Below are 12,184 nucleotides of genomic sequence, written 5' to 3' on the forward strand. Positions count from 1 at the left end.
GATTGGTAGCGGCGGATGATCGCCTCAACCCCTCTTGAGCGAAATTGGCCTGTTCGCCCCCCCCCCTCTCCCCCCTCGCACGCCGCGTCTAATAAAAGTTATCACTCTCTCAGATATGGTTGCCCGTGTTACGTTAATGGTGGAGGGCGCTGTTACCGACGCAAAACCAAGTACTCCAACGGTTCATCCTCAGCGACGTTCATCCTCGGCGCTGGCATGGACTCAACAGACGCGGTCGCAATGCCTAAGCGGCGCGAAGGTGCCGTGCTGCGCATGAGCGACGACGCACTGCGCGTTCGGAGGTGCTCAGAGCGGCGAAGCTGCTGCAGGACGCGTGCCGAGCTTTAGTGGCTGTCAGCGCCATTATCGTTAGCCTTTTTTATGCCCACTGCAGGACGAAGGCCTGGCTCCCTGCGATGTCCAATTGACGCTGTCCGGCGCCAACCCATTCCAACTAGCGCCTGCGAATTTCCTAATTTTATCACAGTGACTCTACTGCAATGCAAAACCCAGCACTTGAGCGCTCGCATGTGCTGAAATATGTGGTTGGTGAATACAGGTGAATGCATTTCTAATGAACCATAATTAGTAGGCATATGACATCTACATTGTCGGCGACAAACAGCCTAGTGCAAGAGAAACGAGTTACATCTAGAGACACCGAGCAGGACATCACCTAATCTTTCGCATATCTCTTGCTCAAATCTAGCATGAAAAGCTCCCAACAATTTTTCGCCATTGCGCCTTCTTCCCACGAGTGCCGTCAGACTTCGCTTTCGATCGATATCATTCTTTCCTACGCCCATACCTCTCAGACTACCCGCCAGTCTCGGAAGCCTCTAGGCACGGCAAGAAAAGACGTGAGATGGTACACAGTATCAAGTCGGCCTACTAGCACGGCCAGAAAACAATGCAGAGCGCCCGCCACCCTGCTCCGCGTTCTGCCTTGCAGCCCTCATGTGGAAATCAAAGCCGTAGCTCCAAATACAACAAACCTCACCGCGTCAATATATGGGTGCACTTTTCCCGTAAATTGTACCTCATCGCTTACATCGACATCTGACCGTACCACGCTGTCACCCGTCCATGTCCGGTGCCTAAGACCGTACTAGGACCCAGCGGTCCCGTTTAAGTCGCCAGGAGGGATTCTTTTCACGCGGTGGCTTTTACAACGAAGACGACAAGCGCCTGTGGACAAGCAGCAGCATCGCCAAACGTATCGCGCGACCCTCGGAAACTGTATGTACCCTGCGCCTAATGGCTGAGTTCTACAGGCCTCTTTTCCAAAATAACAAGGGGTCCTACAATGTCCTAATTAATTACTTTATTGAGAAAATAAGTTTTCAGCTGCATTCTGCCAGAAGACGCCTATGCGGTGTGTATTGCAGACCATGATCCATTGACGTGACACACGGACAAGGAAAAGAAAGGACGAGGAGGAGGAATAAACTTTATTAGTAGAAATGAGCCGACGGTAAAATCGTCCGAGGTGGGCGGCGTCCCTAGTCCAGGATGCCGTGGGCCTGAGCTGATAGCTTGGCCCTGCTCACGAGGCGATGCTGGTCTTCAGGGCCCGAGCTTGTCAGCTGGGCCTCCCACTGCTCGACGGTTGGTCCGGTGATGGGCGGTGTCGATGGGTTTTGTTGGCATTCCCATAGCATGTGGTAGAGGGTATTGGGCGTAGAGCCGAAGGCGCATTTGTGAGTATAGCTCGTAGGATACATGGCGTGTAGCAAGGTGCCGTGCTGCAATGTGCCGGCAGAAAAAAAAAAGCACGCAGAACCGCGGAGAACTTTACGAACAGAGCTGAAGCTGAGAACATTTTGACTAAACTATAACACAGCGAAAAATCATGTAGGTTTGATTAAGCGATTGCAGATACAAACACACAACGCGATAGTTAAGCATGTCGCGGGAAGCTGATTGACATTTGAGCCGGTGTTTCAGCTGCAGCATACTATACCGCCATGCATTGTAGCACAACGCGTGCTGCTGCCGTGGTGTCACCGTATAGTGGGCGGCTTTGTGGCAGCAGGGGCGTACGACGACGCCCAGCCGTCAGGTGACGTACTACGTGCACCCGCGCCGCCACGCACCACATGGCGTCCTACAAAAATTGCTTTAAAAGATATCTGGCACTATATACAATGTCTGCAATGTATTGGAGCTGAAAGCATCGTTGTTAAGCCAGCATGGGGATGATGGGCACGCTACAGGGATCTGGCTAAACGGGTTGTCATGGCTTCAAATAACATTGTTACTTTGCAGATGGGTGATATTCAACAAAATTGTACATTCAAAAGTTCGCAATAATTGTGCATGAGCGCAGAGTCTCCGTGAGTAGAAAAAAAGTATCATTGCTGGAAAATTTGGGCCTATGGATGCAGTCAAAGCGTAATAAACAAAGCCACAAAAATACATAACGCCACAAGCATCAAAGCTCGACAAATTCATGTACCCCCTATTATTTCTATGGCAGCTGTGCGGTCGCAGCGCTGCAGTTCCTTCGAGTAATTTTAGAACTAATCTCTGTCATACGCAGTTTCCACTTCTCACTCTTAAAATTATGCGTCGCCGCGGTCTTCTAAACTCATCCGTAATCAATTAAAATACGCTTGCCGTATTAATTCGCGAAAATGGAATTGCTTGTTCAGAAGAAAAAAAAACTTTATTTTTTGCCACCTCGTCTATAATTAATTGGACACTTCTGCCAGTCTTCCACTCTGCGCCACATTTCGTCAGCGTTCAACCATTAGGCCTTCATTGGGCAGAATTTTGTTTTCGATGACTATTCAAACTGGCGCGGTAGAGCAAGAGGTGACAAATATTTGGCAAGCTGCCAACATCACTGCATCAATGTGTAAACTATTTTATACACAAATCTCTTTGAAAGACTTCTGGCCTCGTCACACATTCTACGCAGAATTTTTCACACTGTCAGCTCTTAAAATGTTTGCTTACAGTAAGCTCCACTACATGACAGGTCGTTCACGCCAGCATATATCTAATGGAAACTACCCCTACTTGGCTGAACATTCCTTTGTAAAATAAGAATCCTTGGTAGACCTTCTAAAAAAAGAAAAAGCGCTCTTTCTGCATATATTTGAATTATGTTGCCAAAAAGTATCACAATTGGCGGGTCCAAGAGCAGTTCAGCAGTGTGTAAGCCTACCGGGCTACGCATACGTCCAGATTGACTTTTTTACATAGCGCACATGCGATGTGCCACGTGTACTCGCGTTGTATACGCCTCCAGTGATTTCCCCTCGAGGCAAGCAAAACAGGACGGCCACGCTACTTGGCCGGTAGGCTTTCCGCCGACCCACAGGAAGACAATCACATGCTCCGGTTTCATCGTGCTTGCGAACAGCCGACATCTTTGTCTTGGCGGGCACATTGTTCTTGCCGATTTGTAATCGCACCGTGGCCCCCTCTATGTTTAATGCATGAGGGCCCGTTCTCTCGAAGAATAGACAGCAACAGATCTCGCCTTTCATCGAGAAATACGACCAACCAGCATGACAGGGGCCTCTACTACAATGAATCGCTCGATGTACCAAAGACTCATGGCGGTCAATGCGCGCAGTTGCGTTTCACGATCGAAAAGAAAGTAGGTCATTACGCGAAGTGTGCGCTGCTTTTTCTTTTTTCGGAATTCTACTGCAATTGAGAAAATCTGAAGCATCGTGGAAGGTTTGATTGTAACGGGAGAAAGGGCCAAATTTGGGAATACTGCTCTGATTTCTTTGTCACACGGGAATGAAACTTGCATATTTATAAGAGCTCGAACTCATTCGAAAACGTCGCACTTGTAGTATTAAACGCCGATGAGTCATTTAACATTTGTCAGGGACCCCGGAGGATTTCTGGAGTTTTGGTCGAGGCCTGAGGGAATTGGCAAGCCATTTTTGTTCTGAGGGATGCACTTTTTAAGGTGAGTTCTTTCTTGCGTTGCCGCTTGGAGCGCTGTTTTTCTTGAAGATTACGGACGCTGTGGTGGAACCTTGCAGGGCGGCACGATGCGCAATCGACTACAGGTATGCGCTTCCCATGCACACGCCGAGGCACCATGTATACGCACAGCTGGCGCAAGAAGGTAGCGTTACGCCGCAGTGATGGGCACATTGCGCGATGCGAAATAGCTTTAATAAGCGCAGAGAAGCACTTCTCAATGTAGTGTTGCTGCCCGAAAAAGAGGGCAACGACACTGCTCAAATGAAGCACAGTTATTAATTTAGGAAACTGTACGTGTCTATACGTCTGTGTACTTGTTTTTGCCTGTTTCTGTACTCTCACATGTTTTTTTCTAGGACCAGTGTGCAGAGAGAAAGAGAGAGAGCGAGAGCAAGGAGAGCAAAGGCAGGCACGTCAGCCGGACGAGCGTCCGCTTCCCTACCCTACACTGGGGGTGAGGGAAAGGGGAATAGAAAGATGAGAGTGGGAACTGAGTGCACGTGGGAGGATGCACAGGAACACATAAGCGGTCTCTTAAGCCGGTGCACTTCAAGTAGTGTACTAGTGCACGAATCGCTTTTTGTGCCAGTGACGTGTGCGGCCACGGTCCGAGTATCTTTGACTCGGATAATGGTCTCGAGTCAAGTCGGTTTAAAGTTGTCTGGAGAGAGAAGCGTTGCACGCCTTAGCGAGGACAGATACGCAATAGGTGCTCGGTGGTTTCCTCGCACCAACAGCAGTCGCACATCGGGCTATCGGCTATTCCTATGCGATAGGAATAGGCGTTCGTACATGCCACTCCTAGCCACAAGCGGCACAGCGAGGTTGATTCACCTCGGGAAAGGCTAGATGGCAGTTACAGCCGTAGCAAGGGGTCCGGCCACCTTATGCAATCGGCAATTGAAGGCACTTGAAGTCCAGAGACCTTGTGACTTCGCAAGCACACAATGTTCCCTGGCACCGTTCATCCTCACCAAAGGTACTGGACGCATCTGGGTGTCTTCGTGGGCAGACCGCGCAGCTCTGTCCGCAAAGTCGTTGCTGACGATGCCGCAAGGAGCAGCAATCCACAGAAAGATTACATTGTGTTCTGTTTCCAAAGTGTGGTGGTGTATTTCGCTAATGTCGGATATCATCTGCCCGCATGTTCTGTGATGTAAGGCAGACTTGATACTGTGAAGAGGACTTTGTATGTGTCCTTGCTGCTTGTATATTCAGTGTTCTTCGATGCTTCTCGGGATTTTGTTTCTTTTTTTCCAATCCACAAGAAGCTGCTGGTGCCACCTAAAGGCCCCGCCCTATCTTATAATAGTGTTTTATTAAAAAGCATTCACTGATTTAATAACGCTACTGAGGGTTTCTGCGCAGCAACTTTGTTATCAGGAACTTCCAACGTCCTTGAAAATTCCTGCTTTTAATGATAGAAATGGCATTCCTCTTCACAGGCGATCACCCGTTACCCCAGAAAACGCTGTATTATTACGCTTTCGGTTTTCCTTCTGCGGATTTATTTACCTGCAAAATATGCATGGTTCACGTAGTATCCGCATATCGATGTGTGTATGCGAAATTTTTCCGCTGCACTTCATAAAAGTACTGACATTGGAACCGCAAGGGCATCGTAGAACGCATTAGCAACCATCTGTACGCTTTCATGCCGCAGCATTTGTAGTTTTTTAACCTTCCTTTTTGCTGTCGTGTAATCGTGCCAGTGGCAGCTGATTTCGTTTGAAACGTGGGCATTACCTGATAAGAAATATCCCGTTTTGTTGCAGATAGAATATTCCCTTACAAAATGTACCCACTGCCTTGCTGAGGTTCTATGCTTCCACCCCTCCCAATTCTTATTCTTTTCGGTCAAGAATAGAGGCGGAGGCACTTAAATGTTAGCTTAGATGATCTAATCCCCTAGAATGTGACGAGGCTCCTGACGGTGCAGGTAAATTGAATATTCGTCGCATGAACGTCAAGACTATAGTAGCTGGATATTATGCGAGTTATAGGAGTCGTCCTGCTATCGTGTACGAAATACTGCAACTCCTCTTGTCTGTGTGGAATTGACCGCTAATGCAAAGGAAAAGAGAAATTCAACCCGTTCTGTGTTTAACGTCTTGTTGGAAAGGACTTAAGCTTTGCCACAAAGCATGTGCACAGCTCTCCAGCATAAGATAGATAACCGGACTTTCCGTTCTAGTTAGCCTCCCACCTTTCCACTTGCTTTTCTCTCTCTCTCTCACTCTCTCTCATATGCACAGGGAGGAACTGCTGTCGATAAAATCCTATAAGGCTCAGTGCATCACTTATGCTATGCCGAGTTTTAGACCTCAATGTTATGATTTAAGCAAACCACAAACTCAACTCTTAGCCTATGGTGGTGTTTTTGATACACTGAAGGGAGTTTTCTGTTGCACATAGTTCAACAAACCAAATACTAATTAATTATTTACGTACTAATTGAGTCTTTACGCAAGTGACATTCCATGTTTTTTTTTCTAGAACTGCACTGTTCATAGCGAGAGAACAATATGAACAAGTTGTTCAAATTTTTCTTGATATATGGAACTGCGTTTGTTCATCACAGGGTTAAAACGTCGTGTCAACGAGCTTGTACACCACCTGGTTACGCACGCGCAATCTGACTTTAGTTGGGCGCATAATTTGCTTTGATATTACCGTAAGATATTCCTACTTTACCTGGACGACTCATTATTCCCATTCTCCGTGTACATCGCAATTGTCAGGCTTATTATTCCCTGGCCGATAATTTGTGTAATGCGCTACCGTAAAACAACTTCGTTTATGTTAGTTTCCTGCCCCTAAGCCGCTGTGATGCCCAGATCATGCCCTTGAGTGCTTGAAATGAATAAACTAGTATATGAAAATACATGGAAAGTTCTTCTTTAGCACTGTCAAGCAACGTACATTTTTCATGCACTGTAGCAGAGTCGACTAAGTTTTACCAAGTAATTTTTCTAGTGTAAGTGACTGTGCTGTACAATTTGTCGTGTGTCGGTAGTGCTTTGAATAATGAAATCCCCTTTTTCTATGAGCATGGAATTGCGCTTGAGAGAGTGCAGCCGCGAAGCGGCCTTCGCAAGCTTCTTAAATTGTTTACACAGCAACTATGCTAATAATGTTCACAACGCAAGTAGGTGTCCCTTGAGATGAACGTTCACAGGGTATTGGTGAAGGCAGCGTTGTTTCCTTCTCTTTGTGCATCATGAACGTCCGGCCGTGGCATAAGTGCCTTTTTTTGAGTACTTGCCTTTCTGTGCGGCTACGTGTTCCGCAGTATAGTCCTATAGCCCGTGCTAAAACAACCATTTATCTTTGGAATTAGTTAGCTGAAGTCGTAAATGGTACACGCAAAATACTATTCCCAGTTGGAAAGCCATGCTACGTTCAGACAAGCCCTCGGTGCACAGACCACTGTGAAACCCGCGTTATCGATCATAGAAGCTCTTCACTTTTTTTTATCCCTTTGGGTAAATGCAGCGGGCATGTGCTCGCCGTAGAGGCATCTCATTAAGCGAAAGCACCGTCCACAAGCACGATCACGGGAAGTGCGCCGTTGCGTGCGTGAGTCTTCAAGCGCTGTCACGCGCATGCAGGTTTCGTACTCTTGGCGCCACTGTTGGTGGCAGAAGCCATGACAGTCGTCCTCGAAACTGGGCCATTTTCTTTTCCCCTTCAGCGACCACATGTAAATTACGAAGATGAAACAAAAAAGTGATGCTGCATGCGTGGAACTCTTACTACGTTTTTTTTTTTAGTATTGCGCCAATAATGTGCGCCTTTTTCAACATTTATACGGTGCCGCAGACTACGCGCATTGTTTATGACCCTTTCGTATGTTTTACAAGCAGGACAAGCCAAGATATAAAATTGTAAGTATAGTAGAGTCGCGCACTTTAACATTCGTCAAGAGCTTGCGCAGACTATAATTGGTATGATCGAGGCTACACTAGGACGTGCATGAGGTGTCCGCTCCGAGAAGGCATGTGCACGATGTGCAGTAATGGTTATGCGTGTAGACAGCATCTAATTGATATTACAGGGCTGAATGAAAGTAAGAGAACTCCATAAATATCGGCAAACTAACCTTTTTCTAGTGAATCCACGCTTAACGCGCCTTCTCGGCCCCATTTTGCACGAGAAAACTCTCAAATATTGCAGTTAATTTTGTTTCAACGCAACTCCTATGTTAACTTCGCAATGCTACATATAACGTACAGGTGCAGCCAAAGCAGTGCTCTGTGCCATTTGGCTTCCAGCCCTTGTAATGTCGGCAGCTCGAGCGATGCGACGCTTCTTTGGGGAACGCCGACAAGTGCTTTATCATTTCCAACAAGCAGCCTTGCTTGCCGCTGGCACGCGTCATAGCTTGGCGCGATTTTCCAAATCTACGGGCGTATACCACCAACGCTCGAAGTCAGGTATAATATGTCAACTATATTTTCCTCCGCTTTAGGGGCTGTATTTAACCAAGCCTCTTATGATAAAAAGTATTCGTTCGGCAGCGTAAGTTTCATCACCTTACGGGGGGAAAATAAGCAAACTTAGCCAGTTCCTGCTGTCCTGAACTTATTTATAGTGAAGCAGCTTCACTAAAGACAAAAAATGCCAGATGCTTGCCAATTGAAGCAACTCATACATCAAAGACAACGAACACGTATAGGGGAGATGTGTCACCTCGGAAGTACTAGGGGTCCGTTTACCACTGTCCAAGCTCTACCTAAACCTTTGAAAACGCTTCACTATATCCACTGAAATTCCCTCGGGTGAGCAAAGCCTTACAAGCACTTCACTGTATCCGACCTTGGTACGTAATACATGCTCTCCGTTATGTGCGACGCATGTTCCCTATACCGACGCCGGTGTCTGGCTGAGCGCTCCCGCGGCCTGGTAGGACTTCGTTTCTGGCTGCTCTTAGTGATAACTCACCGCCGACACCAGCTTAACAATAATCGCTAGGAATTGCGTGCAGCACTTTTATTATCCCTCCGCGCTAGCTAGTTTCATCTCAAGAACGCAATTTCGTGTTGATGCGTGCGCATTCCATTCGTGACCACAAAGTATCAGAACCCGTATTCACAAAAAGCTCTTACGCTATCAAATGGCTCGTGAGAGCGAATTCCACCCAGCCCCAATGCTGGATAAAATATTAGTGAAAGCTGCCAGCCAATCGTAAAGATCACTTAAGAACGAAAAGTTTGGCCCCAGGAGTTAACGGACACCTTTAATTTGCAGCACCCTCCGACTTCCCTATTGCAATCCAAGTAAAACTCTGAAATGCTTTTGTGAGACAGCCGCTTCACTGATCTGAGTTAAATTTGTTGCATTTGACAGAAAACGTTTTATTCTCGCGACAACAAGGAACACACATTTCATTTAGGGCATTTAATGTTGAAATAAGAAATTTGCGAAAATTCGTAAGTTAAAAGCCATTAATTGCCGAAGTTTACAAATCAGTACCTCTGGACCAATAACAGATATTGCAGTTTTATAAATTGCATCTTCTAGAGCATATGAAACGGACAAATTTGATTTACAGATAGCTTACATGATATTGTTACAATGTTTGCGATAGTTTTGCAAAGTCGTACTCACAAGTAAGCGGTATGTTTAAGGGGGTACAATAATTCAACTTTGACTGTTTTAGATGTATTATTAGCAGAAGTTTACAGAATTCGGACATCGTCTTTTATTCTTGAGTCTTAGAGCTGATTTCATTGAGAGTTGCGTCTTTTTTTATTTTGCACTGTCTAGGAATATGTTAAAAAAATTGTTGGCCTAAATAAGTTGTAGGGGGAAGTGGAAGGTGTAACCTTGCCACGCGGGGAAACCTATATGCCTAAATTTTTGAATGCTACAACAGCTGCATTTTGTCTCCTTTCTCCGCGAATCCTCGAGCCTCCCTCTGCTTACCACGTAATAATATCCCTGTGGTGGCTTTTAAATTCTAAGTCTGCATGAGGCATTAAGGCAGTAGACGCTTAATAAAAATATGTCCAACCATTTTCCTGCCTTGCATACAGAAGCAGCAATATCATATAGACTGTAAAACTTTTGCTTACGCTACTTTTTCTCAAGCAGCCACCCCTACATCTACAGCATTGCAGCGTACAATTTCAATAGCACTACTTACGTCTGATCACCACACGCCATTATGGTAAAGAGTGTGCCGGCGTTCGCGCCGGGCAGCCCAATTTGAAGAGGTGGTATATGGCTGTGCATTTGCGAGGACCTACCCAACATGAACTGCTATATTGACGAGGCTTGACGGGAACGGAATATTTGCACATTTCTTAGGAGTAGAGCGCAACTCTTCCTTTACAGTCAGCTCTTAAGGCGGGTACTATTCATTCAAGGAATCGCAATACCTAAAATCTCGGGGAAATTACGTTACTTCTTAATTAATTTAGGTAATGAATTTATATTCCACAGTTCAAGTTCGCCAAATTTCAAACACCAGCCCGTGGTCCATACTCTCCGAACACAATTGTAGTTCGATGTATATCTTATTAAATTTTCTTTTCGAATCGATGAATGGCACGTTCCACGAAAGATAAATCCGGTGCGGTGCACAGAGACGCTCGGGAAATCTGTGTGTAAGAGCTGAAGTAAACAAATTTTGTCGAAGCGTGGTTTTGAGGAGGTTGCAGCAGGCGGGTTTAGCTTGGCATTCATAGCCGGCAACTGTTCCTCCTGAGTCTCGTATGAGTGTCACTGTGTGTGCAACCAGAAGTCGAAGAGCCCCGTGTCTCGCATGAAGACATTCAGCAGTCGTTTCACTTTCTTCCTTATTACCGCGGGCCCTCCGGGAAAAACGATTTCTTCAAATATCCTGCGTGAAAGACCAGTCTTTTGCAGGCTGTCGACCAGCGCTTTTCTTTATGTGTCGCACTGGGGGCATAGCCAAATGAAATGTTACATGCCGACGATATAACCACAGAAGGCACAGAACGGGTGAACGCATCGTTCAGTCTTAAATAACCAAGCCAGGGTGTACGCTGAGTCGTTTCTGATGCGGTACAACAGCGTAGTTTCTCTGAGAGTAAGCCTATGGGTCCAGCATGCTTGGTCTGGGATTTTGTGGATCCTCCTAAAGTGATTGCGGATTCCATCCTTAGAGCTCTGAAAGATGTGTGGCACTCCCACCTGTGGGACGCATGTCAGCCCTAGGCGTGCAAGAGCGTCAGCTTACTAATTTCCTTCAGTTTTCAATTTAACGCTATCACCCTTCATGATTAGATCTTTAATCAGTACCAGAGATTGCCTCGTAAACTCCTCTCGAGGTAGGCCATGGTGTAATCGTTGTAACGCTGACTTTGAGTACGTCAGCGCCACAACACCTCGTGCAGAATAGACCCGTAGTTTTCGGAAAGCCGTGGTAATTTCCATTGTTTGTTTCTACTGATTCAGGCGGCCAGAACATGACATATTAAGGGAGGGTATGCAGAATGCTACTGCGCAGCTGTCTGTAGGTGCACACACCGACCCGTCTGTGCACAGTAGTAGGCGGCTTTGAAACGCTGTGCTCAAGTGGTCCAGCACAAGAAACTTTGCTTCGGCAGTTGAAATGGTGCGTTTCGCCGGTAGGTGGGGTACACTGAGGCTGTAGGCAACATCTGAAAAGGAGCGTGGCGGATGGAGGCGACTCCGTTTAGGCCTAGGAGACGAACACTTGTTGCACGACGAATTGGATTACCCCTATTATTGAGCGTCAGACGTGTCGACTTCTGTGTCACTCCCACGAAAAGCATGAAGGTAGATTTTCCCACTGATAAAGATAAACCAAGCGTCGATAAGTGAAGTGGCATTCGATGATGGAGATTACGCCGTGGGCTATCTTCGCCAAATGTTTGTGTTAGTACCTCGAGGTCCAAATGCAGATGTCATCTGCCTAATGAACATTTTAACTGCATGCAGTCCAACCTCCTTTCAGTACGTCGGGAAGGCTGGCCATGGCAACGTTTTAAAGCAAGGGAGATAGGACACTTTTTTGCGGGACGTCGAGGGAAATGCGTCGCTTTTCGCTCATTATATTTGCGAGCTTAACCTTTACACGTCGATATCTAAGAAATTCATTGACGAATCGAAGAGCAATCGCCGAGGTGCTAATGGGTTGCAGTCCGTTGATGAGTCCTGTATGAAGTACACAGTCATATGTTTTGGCAACGTCGATAAAGATGGCGAGTCTTGAAAGCTCGTCTACGCGATGGTGCTC

The sequence above is a fragment of the Dermacentor variabilis genome, unplaced genomic scaffold (assembly GCF_050947875.1).
Source record: "Dermacentor variabilis isolate Ectoservices unplaced genomic scaffold, ASM5094787v1 scaffold_12, whole genome shotgun sequence".
In the NCBI taxonomy this organism is placed as follows: Eukaryota; Metazoa; Arthropoda; class Arachnida; order Ixodida; family Ixodidae; genus Dermacentor; species Dermacentor variabilis.